The following is a 17319-nucleotide window of genomic DNA, read 5'->3' as shown; positions in this document are numbered from 1 at the left end:
TGAGCACAAATCTGCAGTGAAGATCTTCCCGGAACTGCGTGGTCTGGTCCTGTCCCCCCGGAGCAGCCTCTTTGGTATGTGGTGGGACCCATATCTGATACCAGATAGATGGTGGGGAAAACTGACTCAAAGCAGTTAAAGCTTACATTTGAACAATGCCAGCAGACGTGCACGATGGAATCGTCATTGAAGCAGAGAAGGCACCCATCAGGATCCAGACATCCAGGCAATGTTCTTAGACCTGAAACGCAGTCTAACTGCCATTGATAACAAGATCGATTTACTGACTGACAGGTTTCAGCATCTCAAAGAAAGAGTTGAAACATACAGAGAACGCATCAGTCAACTCGAAAGTCGCACATCAATGATTAAAGATCACGAAGTGATGGTGAGCAAGAAAATGCTTTTAGATGGAAAAGTCTTACAGGTTATCCACAATAAAAATGAAGACATTGAAGGGTGTTTATGGAAGAATAATTTGAAGATTATCTGAGTTCCTGAATCCATGGAGGACTATGTCAAATCGATGCTGTACACACTCTTTGTGTAGTTGCTCACTGCCATGTTGACAGTGAAAAGGGCGCACCGATCTCTAGGCCCATTTACCCCATAAGGAAATCCAGCCCGTCCCATAATTACGCATCTACTAAATTATAGGGACAGAGACACAGTGCTGCGGCTTGCGAGAGATTAATAAATCCTCACTTTTCAAGATACACAATATCCTTCTGCCTGGAGTTTACAGTAGCTGTGCAGGCAGCTAAGAGAGACTTTGTGTCCGTTAAACGTCCCCTTCTAAAGACAAATACTCCAGCTATATCCACCCTAATGACTTATTTTTCATGAAGGAAAAAATGCGTATTTCACTGACTTTAAGGCGCCTGCCAAATTTGTTAAAGACATCCCACTGGTGATGAGCTGGCCACAAGCAGAATATAATAATGTTTAGTTGGGTCATCTCAGCGGGAACATCTCGCCCTTTTATCAGGAGGAACTGGCCCCTGACCCTGCAATGCAGCAGCCACAGCAGAGTCAATCATCTGTTGTAATAATTCCAAAGAAGGAATCGTCATCCCTGAACCAGAAGCCTCTGCCATGATACCCAAACACGAGTGAAAAAACACAGGCAATGGATAGACCAACACGCCCGGTAAAAAAAGGCCTGAGGTTGCTAGGCAACCACACAAACCACCCCTTGCACGCCCCCAAAGAGCATAAGAATGCAGGAAGACCCGCGCGCACACCGTAATAATGGCCGGAAACTGCCACGTGTGCAAGGAACATCCGAGATCTGAAGGCGCGTCTACCGCCACCCCCGAATCTCCCAGATGCGACAGAAGGTAAGCGCGAGTGAACGGGAGCCTCCGGCCCCCAGAGCAAGCGCACCGGGCCGAGCCACGCCCACTCAGCAGGACGCGCGGCCGGGAAAGAGAGCCGACCCAGTCACGATCCGGCACAGCAGGACCCCAGGCGCCCCCACATATAGCGAGGTCCAAAGCGACCCAACCGCAAACAAACGTTACCCAAGTCCGCTAGAGCAGGACAAAGAGCACGGAGGTAGACGAAGGGGGGGAAAATACAAAGAAAAAAGCATTCGAAGGCATCGAACAGAATCAAAAAACACACACAACAACGCTACTTCCCCCCTATGTGATACCGAAGGCCATAAGGGGCTGCTCAAGCAAGACCCCAGCCCCACTCACCTGTACACCAGGGAATACAGCACTCGGAGCAGTGCTGAAAACAAAGAACAGGTCGTTTTGGTGTATTCTGTATCCCTTTATGGGATTGGCTGTAGCCACTGGGGGCCATCTTGGAGGAGGGAGAGGGAGACTAGAGAGAGAAAAGTTATGCTTGGAGTTTCTGTGGGAACGGAGGCTCAAGTGTTTATACTGTGGCGAGGAAGACAAGGACTCGTAGTATTGAAGATTACCGGTAAGTAACCGGGGCATTCTCTTAGGTGCCCCACACTTTCAGAGCCCTTGAAGCCATCCAGGTGAATCCGTCCCTGTGCAGGCTTGTCACTATATTGTACGCTGATCTGCAGGAAACGGCTCTGGTACGAACCCCTGTGCTCAACATGTGTGGGCCGATGTCCTTGCCATCTCCATTTCAGATGAGTAGTGCCTCTTCTGTTGCGCTCAACCTAGAGCCCTATCGCCCAACTACCGGCTGTACTTAGTTCATTTAAAATATTTACATATGCTGTATCGCACACCAGAACGGCTACACATGGTGGCTCTTCTGGAGGAGGCATGCTACATTTGATGTTCAGTGCTATGCACTGATTTTCGCATTCTGCCTGCGACTGCCTGGGTGTGGAGAGGTTCCAGCACACTGTTTTTAATACTATTGATGAGATTACCAACCTGCGATTGGAGCAGACTCCCTGAGTTGTGCTGCTGGGATATATAAAGGAGGCACTCCTAGAGGGGGTAAAGCTGGCTACGAGGCAAATAGCGATGAATTGGGACTCTGCCCAGTTCCGCAATAGGATGCCTGGTTCAAAGACGCAGCGCACAGTCAAGATAATCTGACTGCATTGTGGGAGTTTATGCCCGTGAGATCGCGTCCTAGGGACATTTTGACCCCTTGGAGCTATACTAAGGTGCACGGGCTGGAGAGGTCAGTGATGGCATTTCTTCTGCTGTACTGGTGACAGTCTATGAATGATGCCTGGTTGTCTTGAGTGGTTGCTATCCAGGTTTGCCACGTGTTGAGCATAGTAAAGGTGCTTTTAGTGGCCTGGCTGGCATCACAATTGTAGGATCCAGGTCCACTTGGACTCTGCTGAGTGGCCTCTTTCCTTCCCCCTTCCTACCTCCTTCCTTCTTTTGTTGTGAACTCCCTGTTCTCTTTGGGAGAGAACTTTGGCATGGTGTGGCAACCGGCTCCACAATATATTGTCATTATCTGAATCCTGCTGATGCATGTAATCATCATGTAATACAGTGCGTATGTTTCTCTCTCTCTGTATTTGTATTTAAAATGTTAATAAAAAGAAATTAAAAAAAAAACATAATTTTTGCTCCCACCAACTACCATTGGAAATTCTGCAAAATCTCTCTAAGGAAGTTCCAGTTTCATTTGCTAGTTATGTGACCAGAATCACAATTTTGAATTTTGTTCTCTTTATTAAGTCTGACGTCTAGGTATATGGAGAAGATTGGTCTGATGTGGGTATGGCCAATCACTGACTAAGAATGATAAGTTGCTTCTCTTCGCAAGTCTGGGAAGAAGTCGCTGAAAATGAGAGGAGTGTGTGTTGCTATGTCAGGACATAATGGTGATTGCTCTACAGTGTTTAAGAAATATCCATATGAGGGCCAGATTTACAAAATTTCACGCAATGCACTATATTAAGGCAACTTGTTGTGCTGAAAGGGAGAGAGAAGATATGTGCCAGATATGGTGCGCATCTGATCCCTATTAGCGCTGGCGCACTTCAGGCAGCCTAGTGCCAAAGTAGGCACGCCTGCTCCGCGGAGCAAGTGTGACTGCATTCCAAGAAAGGTTTTTAGCAAGAAGGGATACCTTCTGCACAAAAACAATTCCTCAAAACATTTCCTCTCCATGTGTGCTGCAGAATGAAGCACACATAGGAAGAGAAAAGAGGAAAGATGTTTTTTCTCCTTATTACACTATCCTCTGGGAGGCATAGCGATTTCACGAAATACGAGGGGGCAGATTTATGAGTTCTGGCGCATCTCTGCAAATCAGCAGGGATGCGCCAGAACTGATGCGTCACGCAATTCCCTCCTTGCGGCACCACAGATGCGCCGCATTTACAATGCGGCGCACCATGGTGCAAGGAAGGGCAGATGCGTGACGCATCTTGTGGTGTACGGGCGGCGCATTGCTGGAGTAGCATCGCAAGTGCGACGCAACTCCTGCAATGTACAGAGGCCACCCATACATAACGTGATGCGTCACTCCTTACGCCTGCTTCAAGCAGGCGTAAGGATTTGACCCAGCAGCGTCGTAAAACTGACTCAGTGAAATCTTGTAGATTTCACTGCGTCAGTTTTACGGGGCTTTCCTACGAGGGAACGCCCACACTGCGACAGAACGCCCAAATGAAACCTGACGCAGGTTTCATGTGGCGCAGGGCTTTACAACGTGACGCATCTGCCTATATGCGTCACGTTGTAAATAGGTCGCAGGGATGCACCACGTTTCCGTGCCATTGCATGACGCAACAGCGACGTAAACGTGGCGCAAGTCCGACATAAATCTGCCCCAAGGTTTACAAACCTTTGTAAAACTGGGGCAGCGTGAAAAGCAAGAGTGGATGCACTGGAATGCCCATTCTCCTCCCATGGAACGCCCCCAGAATTAACTGTAACGCAATACAGCGCAAGCTGCTGCGTTGCGTTACATTTCTTGACAAAGCCACACAAGGCAGTGCAAATCGCCTCTTGCGTGGCTTTGTAAATATCTACTAGCATTTTGCATCGTGGCTGTTAGGAAATAAGATTTCGGGAGTTTTACAGTGACTCCATTTGCTGAGAAGCCAAGTGTTGGCAAGACGATCGATAGGGGATTTCCAGTTTTTCAACACTATTTTCTTTGCTGACGTAATGCTCTGCACCCGCCTTAGTTGTTACAGTTTTTCTACAAGTAGCCAGTTTATGACGAGGTTAAAAGTAAGTTCTTGATGTTAATACTATTTTACTATTCAAGAGTGTGTTGATAATAGTGTAGACTTTTCCTTGTAATGGTACTTACTGTACGAGCATTTGGACGTTTGTTCTTCGCACCTCCAAAACCTGCGCCCACAAACGGCCACATTTCCACATCTAACAAAGAGGCCAGCTCATCCCATGTAGGATAATTTTTTGAGCTGGAATTGTGTACACTCACTTTTGAAAAGTCTTTCAAATATTCCAGCCAGTCTCTTTCCAATATTTCTTTCACCTTTGTTTTCAAGCAGTAGGTGAAAACTGCACCTTTCTTCACTGGGGCGCCTGCGGAAACCACAGCACTACATGTTCATGACTGCGACGTTCTGGCACCATGAGAAAAAAGCAATGTAATTAACACCTATTATGCTCTCTTCGAAACGTTTTATAGAACATTGCACATCTGCGCTTTTAAACCCTATAAATGGAAAAAGTTAATGTGTACCAATTTAAGGACTCGTTAAAGAGCTGTCCTTAAGCCGGTGCCTAGAAAATACTAATACCACATCATGTGTTAATAACGTGGTGCAATAATAACACGTCATTATAAGTTCCACAACATGGAATGCGAGATTATTGTATGAGGGTTAATTCATTTCCAAATTCGTGATTTGGGCATAATTTCTTGTTTGAGCCTCAATCAAACAAAATTAAAACAGGACAGAGGGCCTTTGTGGTGCTCAATCTACCAACCTCAGAGGTTTGGAAGGCTGACTCTGCCTTGCTGGGACTTGAACACGTGGCCGTAAAAACACTGCAGATGTGCATAGACTGTGTTATCTCACTAAGGGCCAGATGTAGGATCCAAATACCGTCGGTAAATGAAAAGGGGGGGCCCTCGGCCCCCCGCACGCATGGCGGCGCGGCGACCGTCGCCCCCCCTTTCCCCTCGTGGTCATTCGGCGGTGGGGGCGTGCCCTGGGGGGGTGCGGCCCACCGCCGATTGGCTGGCGGCCCTCCTGACCCGGATTCAATTTAGTGGGTCCGGGTCAGGGGGGGCGGGCGATAGGAGGGGCCATCCGGCCCCTCGGGAATAAGAGGTAGGGAGCGCCCAGGAGACCCCCTTGTCCCTGGGCGCTCCCTCGCTGAACGTTGTGCCCCGCGTTCGGGGCTTCTTTGTTTTTTGATAATCCTTTTCCTTATCTTACAGGTTCCTGTGTGGTGCGGCCTCGAGCTCGGTGGACGTCGTCGCGTATAGTGCCTGCCGTCGGTTGCGCAGCGAGGAGTTGGGACACTGAAGCAACGTTGAGCGCCGCATTTTACACGGGCCGGCTGTGGGGGACAGAGAACAAGGTATTTCTCGGCGGGCGGGTGCAGGGAGGTGAGACTCGCGCTGCAATTGTGCCAGTGGAACTGTGGGAACCCCGCTTCAGGGCTATGAGGTAAAGGAGGGTGTCCGTACAATTGAATTGGCACGTTGAGATCCCGCCGCCCCCCCCCCCCCGCCCCCGCTCCTCACGATTGTTTCTTTCCCGCGTTTCCTTTGTTCCGCTTGTCCGCTAGGGCGACGAGGTAGTTTAAGATTTAAAAACTGGCCGTTCCCGCTCCTCACATCGGCGATTTGCCCATCTCTTCACGTTGGGGGCAGGAAAAATAGCGCGCACTCAAGCGGACTGTTAATAAGGCCGGTGTGGGGCAATTTGGTAATTAAACGAGCGCGGAGGCGACTCGAGCACACGTGTAAGCGAGTGAAGAGAAGCAGGGTCGACCAGGGCAGCACCTGGAGGGGAGACCCCGTGCACAGTTTACAAAACGAAGTGGCATTTATGTGTCTGTTTTTTCACGCTACATTGCAGGGCTTATTTATAATTCATTGTGCTGGATGTAACACAAAGTGTGCAATTTTCGAAAAAACGAGTTGATCTATCAGGAATGTTTTTTCACGAATGTATTGTTTCAATTATTGAGTGGTTATTGGTGCATATCCCTACACAAAGTGAATTGAGGATATAGATCTTAGAGTACTGCTTGATTGGTATGATTGATACTGCTTTGTAATTACGAGCCTCCAGTGTTTGTTGAAAAACGAGGGGTCTGTTGTCCCTACAACCATCCCACCTTTTGTTACAGGCTGGTGATACGGATCTTTATGCAGACATTTAACGACATTAATGGGGCAATAGGTCGTTTATAGGGGGGATATTGTGGTAATTGGGGTTGATTGTGCTGACATTACTATTGTGGTGCACAGCAACAGGGAGGTGAACAGGCGGGTTCAATCGTTTCCTTGTACTCACACAGGATTTCCCTAAATCTGCCCTTGTGTCATTACACTGTGCTAATACATGTCTCAATTCCAGGCAACTTAACGAGATTTTGGGGTGCGATTCTCTAGCGGACAGGACCTAAGGCCAGCCAGCACGCAACGTGGTGTGGACGGGGACCGCTGATCATTACCGCCGGCGAGGACGCAGGACTGGTCGGTAAGAGGGATACGGGGGGCTGGCATTCATCGCTCCTGGTGGCCGCCGGGTGGGTCTACATTAGGTTTACTCACCCCTTACATAAGCGGACAAGCCGCTAGTGTTGCGGTCGCCGTTGCATGGTGCTGAAAGCCCCCTGGTGACCCTCCATCTGAAAGGTACACACAGTTGGCCTGTTGGGACTAAGAGAGTAGGCAGCGGGTGTTCTTTTGGTTTAGCATCATGCCAGGTCCACGGGGTGGAAAAAGGGGGTCCAACATGGAGGCTATGATGCGGGCCATGATGCGGGAGATGATTGACATTAAGCAACAGCTAGGGAAAGTTAATGAGCTGGAAGCACGGTTCAATGAGAGAGAGGGTGATGCCCCGGGCCCATCCGGGAGGCCGATCCGCAAGAGGGTGGCACCAGTGCCAAGGGGGGATTTTGTCACCCCGCCCGGGAAATCTAGGTCCAAAAGACCCAGGGATGCGGCCCCCACCCCAGGTCCAGTAGATCCGTTACCTGCCGCGCCGCCGGCGGTAGTCCCACCCCTGCATGTGCCTACACCCATTGCCCCCGTGGTGCCGGTGCCGGCAGGTCAACCAGTAGACGCTGGGTCTGCTCCCGCACCGGTGCCCACAATCCCGGGTACGGGCTGGCCACATCCGGCACCCGCCCTGCCAGCAGTACCAGGACCACTGGGCATAACCCCAGTGGTACCTGTTGTCCCGGGGGGTAATGTAGATTCAATGCCACCCGAATTGTTATCTCAGTTAACGGCCATGATGCCATGGCTCCAAAAAGGGGGAGCCTTCCCGAATTCTGCAGACCATGCGGCAGAGGCGGCGAGGTTTGTGGAGAAAATCAGATCGGCACCGGTCGCCGACAGTGTTGCGTTGCCAATATCTTCTCCCCTTGCAGGTCCAAGTGTTCCCCAGCCGGACGGAGTTAAAGGGCAGCCGCCCCCGGTGCCCGCACTTGGTAAGGAAGTGGCATTGCCGCTCTTGGGGGACGGTGTTGTACCTTCCAGGAGTGAGAATCTGGCTCAACATGTGTCATTAGCTGTGAAAGAGATGATTTGGGCGGATAAATATGTGTACATTTACTCTTTGTTGTTAGATAATAGGGAAATGGAGCAGGCAAAAGCACTAAAGGAGTGGATGCTCCCAAGTGAATGGAGGGCGCAATGTACTAGATTTAGGGTTGAGGAAAATCTCAACAACTGGATGCAAGCATGGGCTGTATTCACTGCAGTTAAAGCTGAGCGCCCTCCAGATTTACAGGCAGCATTGGCATGCTACTCGAGCAGGATTGTGGGGTGGAGTCAACAGTATTCTGGGGAAGCATGGAAGGGTTATGATGTCAATTTCAGGAAGGCATTGGAATTCAATAGATCATTGCCATGGGACACGGTAGATTCCATGGCTTGGCACAAACAGTTCTCCGATACTGCACCTCCCCCTCAGTTCGGTGCGGTCAAGGTGTTCACTAGACCGCATCAGCCCTTTCGGCCCCCCCAAACGAGTGAGGTACCTGGGAAGTTTAGGGCAGGTGGGCCAGAGAAAAAGGGGGTGTGCTGGGATTTTAATAGGCGCACCTGCACAAGGGCCGCGTGTAAGTTTAGACATGCATGTTCCTCCTGTGGGCACCCCTCGCATCCAGAAACTACCTGTAGGTCCAAGCAAGGTAACACAGGTCAGAGGGGTAGGGGAAAGCCACTATAAGTCAAACAGGTTAGGCCCCCCCACGCCAGTGGATGTGGTGGCAATGATTCCATGGTTGAACAGATACCCAGACCACACATCGGCCACCCTACTCCAAGAAGGTTTTTCTAAGGGTTTTAGGATCCCAGCCGGGGGATACACAGGCAGGGCGCACTGTAGAAATCAATTGTCAGTCAAGCACAATCCGGCTGTTGTGGCCGCCAAAATTGACAAGGAGCTTTCATTAGGCAGGATAGCTGGCCCTTTTTCTGAAGTGCCAGTACCCAATTTTGTGTGTTCCCCACTGGGAGTTGTCCCCAAAAAAGAGAAGGGGCAATTCAGATTGATTCATAACCTGTCAGCACCTAGGGGGACGTCACTGAATGATGCCATTGACGAGGGTATCTGTAGTGTTAAGTACGCCTCTTTTGATCAGGCTGTTAACTTATTACAGGCCACGGGACCCGGGGCGCTGATGGCGAAATCAGACATAGAATCAGCCTTTCGCCTCCTCCCAGTCCACCCGGCGGACCAACATCTTTTAGGTTTCGCCTTTGGGGACAGGTTCTACATGGACAAATGCATGCCTATGGGTTGTTCTATATCTTGCGCTTACTTTGAGATGTTCAGCTCCTTTCTTGAATGGGCCATGAGACAAGTGACGGGCCATCAGCGGGTCATGCATTATTTAGATGATTTCCTGTTCCTGGGTACAGCGGGATCTCAGGAGTGCGCACTGGCATTGCAGGAATTTTGCGTGCTCATGCGGGCTTTTGGGGTCCCCCTTGCGCCCGGGAAGACTGTAGGCCCGACCACCTGCTTAGAATTCCTTGGCATCGAGATTGACTCAATGGAGGGATGTTTTAGATTACCTAAGGACAAGGTGTGCAAATTCAAGACATCGCTACAGTTATGCCTCCGGAAGGAGAAGGTCACTTTGCAGCAATTACAGGAGGTGGTAGGGCAATTGAATTTCGCACTGAGAATCATCCCCATGGCTCGCCCTTTCTCCCGCTCCATCGCCCACGCGATGAGGGGGCTGGGGGAAAAGCACCACCGCACGCGCCTATCGTCTGAAATTCGCCAGGATATGCTTATTTGGATGGCATTCCTGGAGGATTTTAACGGTAGGGTGGTCTGGCCCGGCCCGCTCACAACATCAGCAGAGTTGGGCCTATGGACTGATGCGGCCGGGAGTGTGGGCTTTGGCGCCATCCTAGGGGACAGGTGGGTCGCTCAACAGTGGCCAGAAGAATGGAAGACATGGGGTCTGATCAGCAACATTGGCTTCCTTGAACTCTTCCCAATATGGGTGGCACTGATGGTCTGGCCCGAACACCTATGTAACCAATCAGTGGTGTTTTGGTCAGATAACATGATGGTGGTGGAATGTATCAACCAGCAGGGGGCCCGGTGTCCTTTCATACTTCGTCTAATCAAGGAAATTGTTCTGCAGTGCCTTAAACTGAATGCGAATTTTAGAGCCAAACATGTCCCTGGTATTTTAAATAATGCGGCTGACTCCCTTTCTCGCTTCAAAATGCAGGCTTTCAGGGAGCATCTTCCCACAGCAGACCCCTCGCCAGCAGACTTCCCAGCAGTACTTTGGCAGATTGGTGCCCCAGATTACAGGACCTCGTGGTCGCTAGCCTAGCCCCCAGGACCAAGACGGCTTACGAAGGGGCGTTTCTGTCTTATTGTTCTTTCTTGGGGCCACAGTGGGAAGCGCTTTGGGCGGAAGAGGATGGCTTTGCAGCCTATTTAGAATGGATGCATAAGGAGGGGCGCTCTGTGGCAGCTGCGACCAGACATAGGGCAGCGGTGTCATTCTTCGCTCAAGCTAGGGGCTTCCGGGATCCCACTAATACCTTTATGGTACGTAAGGCTTTAAGGGGATGGCGCCGTATTCAGGGACACCAGAAGGATAAGAGAAAGCCCATTGGATTGGCCCGGCTAACAGCCTTACTGGGCACGCTGGAGACTGTTTGTAGCTCGGAGTGGGAGGTGCTTCTTTTTAAGGCGGCATTCTCCTTGGCATTCTATAGGGCGCTGAGAATTAGCGAACTTGTGGCGGGTTCCAAGTCAGACCTACTGGGCGGCTTGCAAAAGGCTGGTGTGACGATAATGGGGGACACCATGTGGGTGATTATCCAAAAATCAAAAACCGACCAAGAAGCTAGGGGTCACACCATAGTTCTGCAACGGGCCCCAGCCAACCCGTGCTGCCCGGTGAAGCACGTAGAATTATTCCACGGACTGTTGGTAGGTTCAGCGGGCAGGGCATTGCTCTGTCACGCCGACGGGAGCCCCTTGACCAGGTATCAATTCAGGAAAGTGTTGGAGATGGGGGTCAGGAAAGCAGGTCTTGACCCTAAAGATTTTGGCTCTCACTCCTTCAGGATTGGGGCAGCAACTGAGGCGGTGGCGGGGGGCCTCCCGGTGGAAAGAGTAAAGACAATTGGGAGATGGTCTTCAGAATGCTATAAACGTTATGTTCGGATTGACATGCTATGATTACTTGTCACTCACGCCTGGTCTCTTTCCGCTCTCTTACAGTTTCTCAGACCTGTTACGCAGGGGAGGAATTTGTCGTCGGGCACCGGCAACATTCATCAGCACGGAGCGGCGACCAGGAAACAATGAGGAACAATGTCTGGATTGTTGGTCATTCATATGTGAAGCGAGCAGAATGTGTCTTCCTGTCAGGTGACAAAAAGGAAAGGGCGACACAACTAGGGTTGGACATCACGTTCTTTGGCAGAGGGGGGTTGTGTCTTCACGAGTTTAGGGGATTCTTCCAAGGGCTGTTAGCACGCCAGCAGTCTCCACCGTCAGTGGTGATACTTCACCTTGGGGAGAATGATTTGGCAACACTGGGCAGGCGCATTCTGATTGAGGAGATTATCTCAACGGCGGGTTGGATGGCTAGGACCTGCCCCGGGTGCACACTAGTATGGTCACAACTCATACCTCGACTACAGTGGCGGGGGGGACATTCGGTCAGGGCGTTGAATCACTCGGTAAAGAGGATCAACACACGGTTGGATAGGTTGTTTCGAACCCCCTTGTTACAGTCAATACCTCATGGGTGCATTTGGGGTCACAAGTATTACTTGAAGGACGGGGTGCATTTGACAGAGGAGGGTAATGTCCTTTGGTCTGACAATATCTGGGCCTGGCTAGAGGGTTTTGAAAGGAGGAGGGGGTCCTTAGGCAGGGGCTAGAGGGGGAGGCCAGATCGTCGGTTAACAATGCTGGCCTGTGGCGGTAAGGTCATTATCGGTGAGCACATATTTGAGGTCTGAGGGGGCGGGCATCATCCTATGGAGGTTCCCGCCCAGGGGGAGGGGCCTGCGGGCCACTCCCAGAACTCCAGGGGCAAGGTAATAGGCAAAGGAGCGCGGGTAGGAGTAGTTCACGCTTTCCTTAGGCTGGTAGCCACCCCGCGCGCGTGGACTCATGACGCCACCGGCGCAGAGTAAGGGCCCTCCTTTAGTGGGTAAATGGAGTTTAGGGCGTAGACCGGGCAACTCCCGGGGTAACACTGCGCATGCGCACTTCTAGGGGGGAGGCGCAGCTTGTAGGACCTGACACCGGTAGTGACCCTGCCATATGGCCAGAAATGTACAAAAATCAAGTTTAGGATGTTTAGTTTAAGCTAGGAACAACATGTATTAGAGTTTTGTTAAGGTCAGGCTCTCAAACTTGTTGATAACAATTGTATAACTAAATGTCCTGCTGATTTTTGTATTCATTGTTGATTATGCAATTAAAACCTTTTTTAATTTCATACTTTAATAAATACGGCCGGGCGACTAGCGCCCGCCTTCCAAAAAGTAAAACACGTCTCGTGTCCACGTTCCTGGGTGTTGGGTGCCGGAGTGGGGGGGAGGCGGCAGCTAGTCGCTGACCATGTGAAAAGGGGGGGCCCTCGGCCCCCCCGCACGCATGGCGGCGCGGCGACCGTCGCCCCCCCTTTCCCCTCGTGGTCATTCGGCGGTGGGGGCGTGCCCTGGGGGGGTGCGGCCCACCGCCGATTGGCCGGCGGCCCTCCTGACCCGGATTCAATTTAGTGGGTCCGGGTCAGGGGGGGCGGGCGATAGGAGGGGCCATCCGGCCCCTCGGGAATAAGAGGTAGGGAGCGCCCAGGAGACCCCCTTGTCCCTGGGCGCTCCCTCGCTGAACGTTGTGCCCCGCGTTCGGGGCTTCTTTGTTTTCCCACCCACCATCCCTTGGAACAAAGTTTTGAGCAGTGTTATGTATGGTTTAATGATAAGTTTCGAAGGTACGGACCACAGGTGAGAGTGGGCTGTTGGTGTATTTTGTGATGCGTTTGTTTAGGAATTTTTCCCCTTTGTAGCAAAAGATGTGTGAAGTGAATTGTATTTGAAGCTATGTGTCTTTAGGCCTTTTTTCCCTTTGTAGCTATACGTTGATATTGTTATTTGGCGAAACATGAGTGAACCGAATTGTAATTTAATGCCATGTGTCGTTAGGCCTTTTTTCCCTTTTAGCTATACGTTGATACTGTTATTTATTAGCCAGTGTAGTTGTCCTTTAGAATTTTTTCCATAGGTCGTCGTATTTATTAGGTATGGGGCATGCGGTAAGGTCATTATCGGTGAGCACATATTTGAGGTCTGAGGGGGCGGGCATCATCCTATGGAGGTTCCCGCCCAGGGGGAGGGGCCTGTGGGCCACTCCCAGAACTCCAGGGGCAAGGTAATAGGCAAAGGAGCGCGGGTAGGAGTAGTTCACGCTTTCCTTAGGCTGGTAGCCACCCCGCGCGCGTGGACTCATGACGCCACCGGCGCAGAGTAAGGGCCCTCCTTTAGTGGGTAAATGGAGTTTAGGGCGTAGACCGGGCAACTCCCGGGGTAACACTGCGCATGCGCACTTCTAGGGGGGAGGCGCAGCTTGTAGGACCTGACACCGGTAGTGACCCTGCCATATGGCCAGAAATGTACAAAAATCAAGTTTAGGATGTTTAGTTTAAGCTAGGAACAACATGTATTAGAGTTTTGTTAAGGTCAGGCTCTCAAACTTGTTGATAACAATTGTATAACTAAATGTCCTGCTGATTTTTGTATTCATTGTTGATTATGCAATTAAAACCTTTTTTAATTTCATACTTTAATAAATACGGCCGGGCGACTAGCGCCCGCCTTCCAAAAAGTAAAACACGTCTCGTGTCCACGTTCCTGGGTGTTGGGTGCCGGAGTGGGGGGGAGGCGGCAGCTAGTCGCTGACCATGTACCAATTTTCAGCCGTTACCGACCGGTATTTGGATACTGAGATGTAGGGCCACCGGTATGATTCGGTATTTAAGAGTAGGTAAATCGAGATTACCTACATCTGACCCTAAGTCATCGCACCAACATGATAAATTAATGAGTCAGCAGAGTCCCCACGATTCAGGTGCGTAGATCACATGTTTACGCTCAGAAGACCTTTGTTATGGGATACCTCAGGCTCAAACGTCATAAACTCGAGCTCGGTTAGTTTAGGAACGTAATACAAACAATTGATATGAGACAAATTATACACTATCATATTACAACTGGCCTCTTATATACAGTCTCTTGGTTTTTCCCGACATCCCTTTTTTTCACCTGTCTTTACTGTTCCTTAGCAACAGCTGCATATGAGTTGATGTTCTCACTTCTCTTTTTTACAGTAAAACAACTTAGTCTGATTGTGCATTTTATGTAGTGGAAATATTGTGGTTTACAGGCTAGCTGCTTTGGAGCACTCTGAGACACTGTAAGCCAGAAGAGAAGGCGTGAAGAAACTATAAACAGTGTCGTCGGTTTTATGGTACTTATGTTTTTTACATTCGCTTTGGCATTTATTCATATTCAGTTGGAGTGGTAGTTTTATCTGCGTTTATCAATATTTGTTTTGGCTTTTGTAAAAAATAAAGTGCAACTAGTATATTTCTGTATTTATTTAACTCATAAAGGTCCATTCATACGTGAAAGCATGGTCTTGATGCTATAACTATGCACTTCTACCACTATTTAAGCTTGATTCGAAAATCTTTCTTTTTTCTTAACTCTGTAGTCTGTCAATCTGCACAGCCGGTGACTTGGCATTCATAACTACCAGCACTGACAACCACGCAAAAATATATATTTAATTTGTATTCATATTTAAAAAATGAACACAACCAGGGAAATAGATGTTTTGTATTTATCTGTAAAAGTTTGCAGATACTGAAAACTGGGAGCCTTAAGTATACCAAAGTAAAACAAGCATTGGCATAGCCAATAGGTCTCGCCTTTGGGACCTTATAAGTGTTTAGCCATGCAGTACATTATCCCCCACTGGCATGCCCACACCCTCTTAACATCTTTTAATAATCATACAAGTTGTTTATTTCTTTTTTTAAAGTCGATATGAATCGAGAAATGTTAAAAAGTGTAACTATTGGTTATTGTTAGGTGGCATTTTTTGTTTAATTTTCTCCTTCGCACTCCTCTGCTACAATACAATATGTGATTATTTGGCGTTTTTTGAGAGAGTGCCACATTTGTGCAGTGTCCCTGTGGCTCACTTCTTGCCAGCACTCTCTGTGCTGGATGTCAAATCCAACGTTGACCAGAGAAAAAGGCAGTTTACGGAATCTATGTACAAGAGCGGGCGGCACTCAGCAATATATTCAAAATAATAATGTAAGCTGCCACTACGGGGTGCACCTCCCTTAAATGACAAAACACTACTCTTCACTTACTCTTGCTGCAGCCCCAGCTACCAGTAACACAAGCATTGGCAAAGCCAAGAGTTCTTGGTAGTGCCAGAGCCAATGGTTTTGTCAATGTCTTTTAGCCATGTTGTATAGCAGCACAGCTGATGTTCAGCAAGGCTGAAAGTCATGGAAAAAAGCGCTATGATGCGGCCAACTTTCTTCTGCACATTAAAACCATCTTGTTCACCTTTATCACATTCATACATGCTAACATTTTAAAAGTGAAAAGTGGGAGCTTTTGAAAAGAAAAATCGGGGGAATGTAGTTTACAAACTGACATATATTGAAGCAGAGGAATTTTAGGCAGGAGAATGATACAAAAAATCATTTTTGGCTTAAAAAATCAGGAGACATCCACCTGAATTGCATCTGTACTCATATATGCATTTATTATTCACCTCAAATATTTTGCACATTATGTGTAAGGGAAACTCCGGCTGATTGAAGCCTCATACAGCAAGTAAATTCCTGACTTTAGACGACGTGTGTAAGAGGACAACTAACAAGCTCACTGGTCAGAACACTTCAGTCCTGCTTAGTAGCAACTTGCTTTTATGCTCATCCATAACTAGTTTATTTGCATATATCCCCTTTCAGTTTACCGCTTTCTGCGCTCCACCTCTACTTATCAGCCCAAAGCAAAGCACCTTAAGTTGATATGCTTTCCAAACGTTCAGGGCCAGATGTAGGTAACTTCAATTTACCGACTCATAAATACCGAATTTTACCGATTCGGTATTTATGAATCGGTAAATATGAAGGAGGGAGTTGTAGGTAATTTTTAAATTTGAATTACCGAATCAGTAACATTCGGTATTTACCGAATCGGTAAATACCGAATCGGTATTTCCCATTGATTCCTATGGGCTGTGAAGCCCATAGGAATCAATGGGAAATACCGATTCGGTATTTACCGAATCGGTAAATACCGAATGTTGCAAGGGTGCAGGGGGTGTCACTTTGACACCCTCTAGCACCCCAAGTAAAGGCATGTGTGACATGTGGCACACATACATGCCCTAAGGGCATGTCTGTGTGTCACATTGCACAGTGTGCATGCACAGATGTGCATGCACACCTGGATTCGGTATTTTACCACACAATAGGATTGTGTGGTAAAATCCCGACTCTTAAGGGCCTGTGGCACTCTCAGGAGTGTCACCTACATTTGGATTTACCGAATCGGTAAAATTACCGATTCGGTATTTTACAGAATCGGTAAATTCACTGAATCGGTAAATTTACCGATTCTGTAAAATAATGGCCCCTACATCTGAAAACCCAAATACTGGTCGGTAACGGCCGAATTCAGCCGTTACCGACCGGTATTAGGGCTCCTATATCTGGCCCTCAGTCCTTTGCATTACCAATTCTGTGATAGAATGTGTGCTCGGTCACAACGATGAGCCCGGGAAACATTCTGTTATTCTGGCCAAATCCCTCAGTCTCCCCGTGCTTAAAAACTGACTGTGATCCCATGTCATGTACCTGGTGCTAATGTAAAGCACTCCTCCAATTCAGGCTCGCACTATATAAAAGTGCAAAAACAGAAACAAACAATATCAGAGGCAAATCTTGTCAAACACAGAAACTATTAACTGCTCTCTATTGCGCATATATTGGTCACAATTGTAACTGAAACCATTTTAAAGATTTTTTTTTGCACTACAACCGCCTGGTGTTAATTAAAATGTAGCCCCAATTGTGTTTCAAGTGCAAAGGAGAAGGTGTGGCATAACGGCCAAAGCAGCCGACTTTGGAGCAGAGAGGACCAAGTTCGAAC

This window comes from Lissotriton helveticus, chromosome 6 (assembly GCF_964261635.1).
Source record: "Lissotriton helveticus chromosome 6, aLisHel1.1, whole genome shotgun sequence".
Classification (NCBI taxonomy): Eukaryota; Metazoa; Chordata; class Amphibia; order Caudata; family Salamandridae; genus Lissotriton; species Lissotriton helveticus.
The sequence above is the reverse complement of the archived record's forward strand: the minus strand, read 5'-3'. Positions refer to the sequence as shown.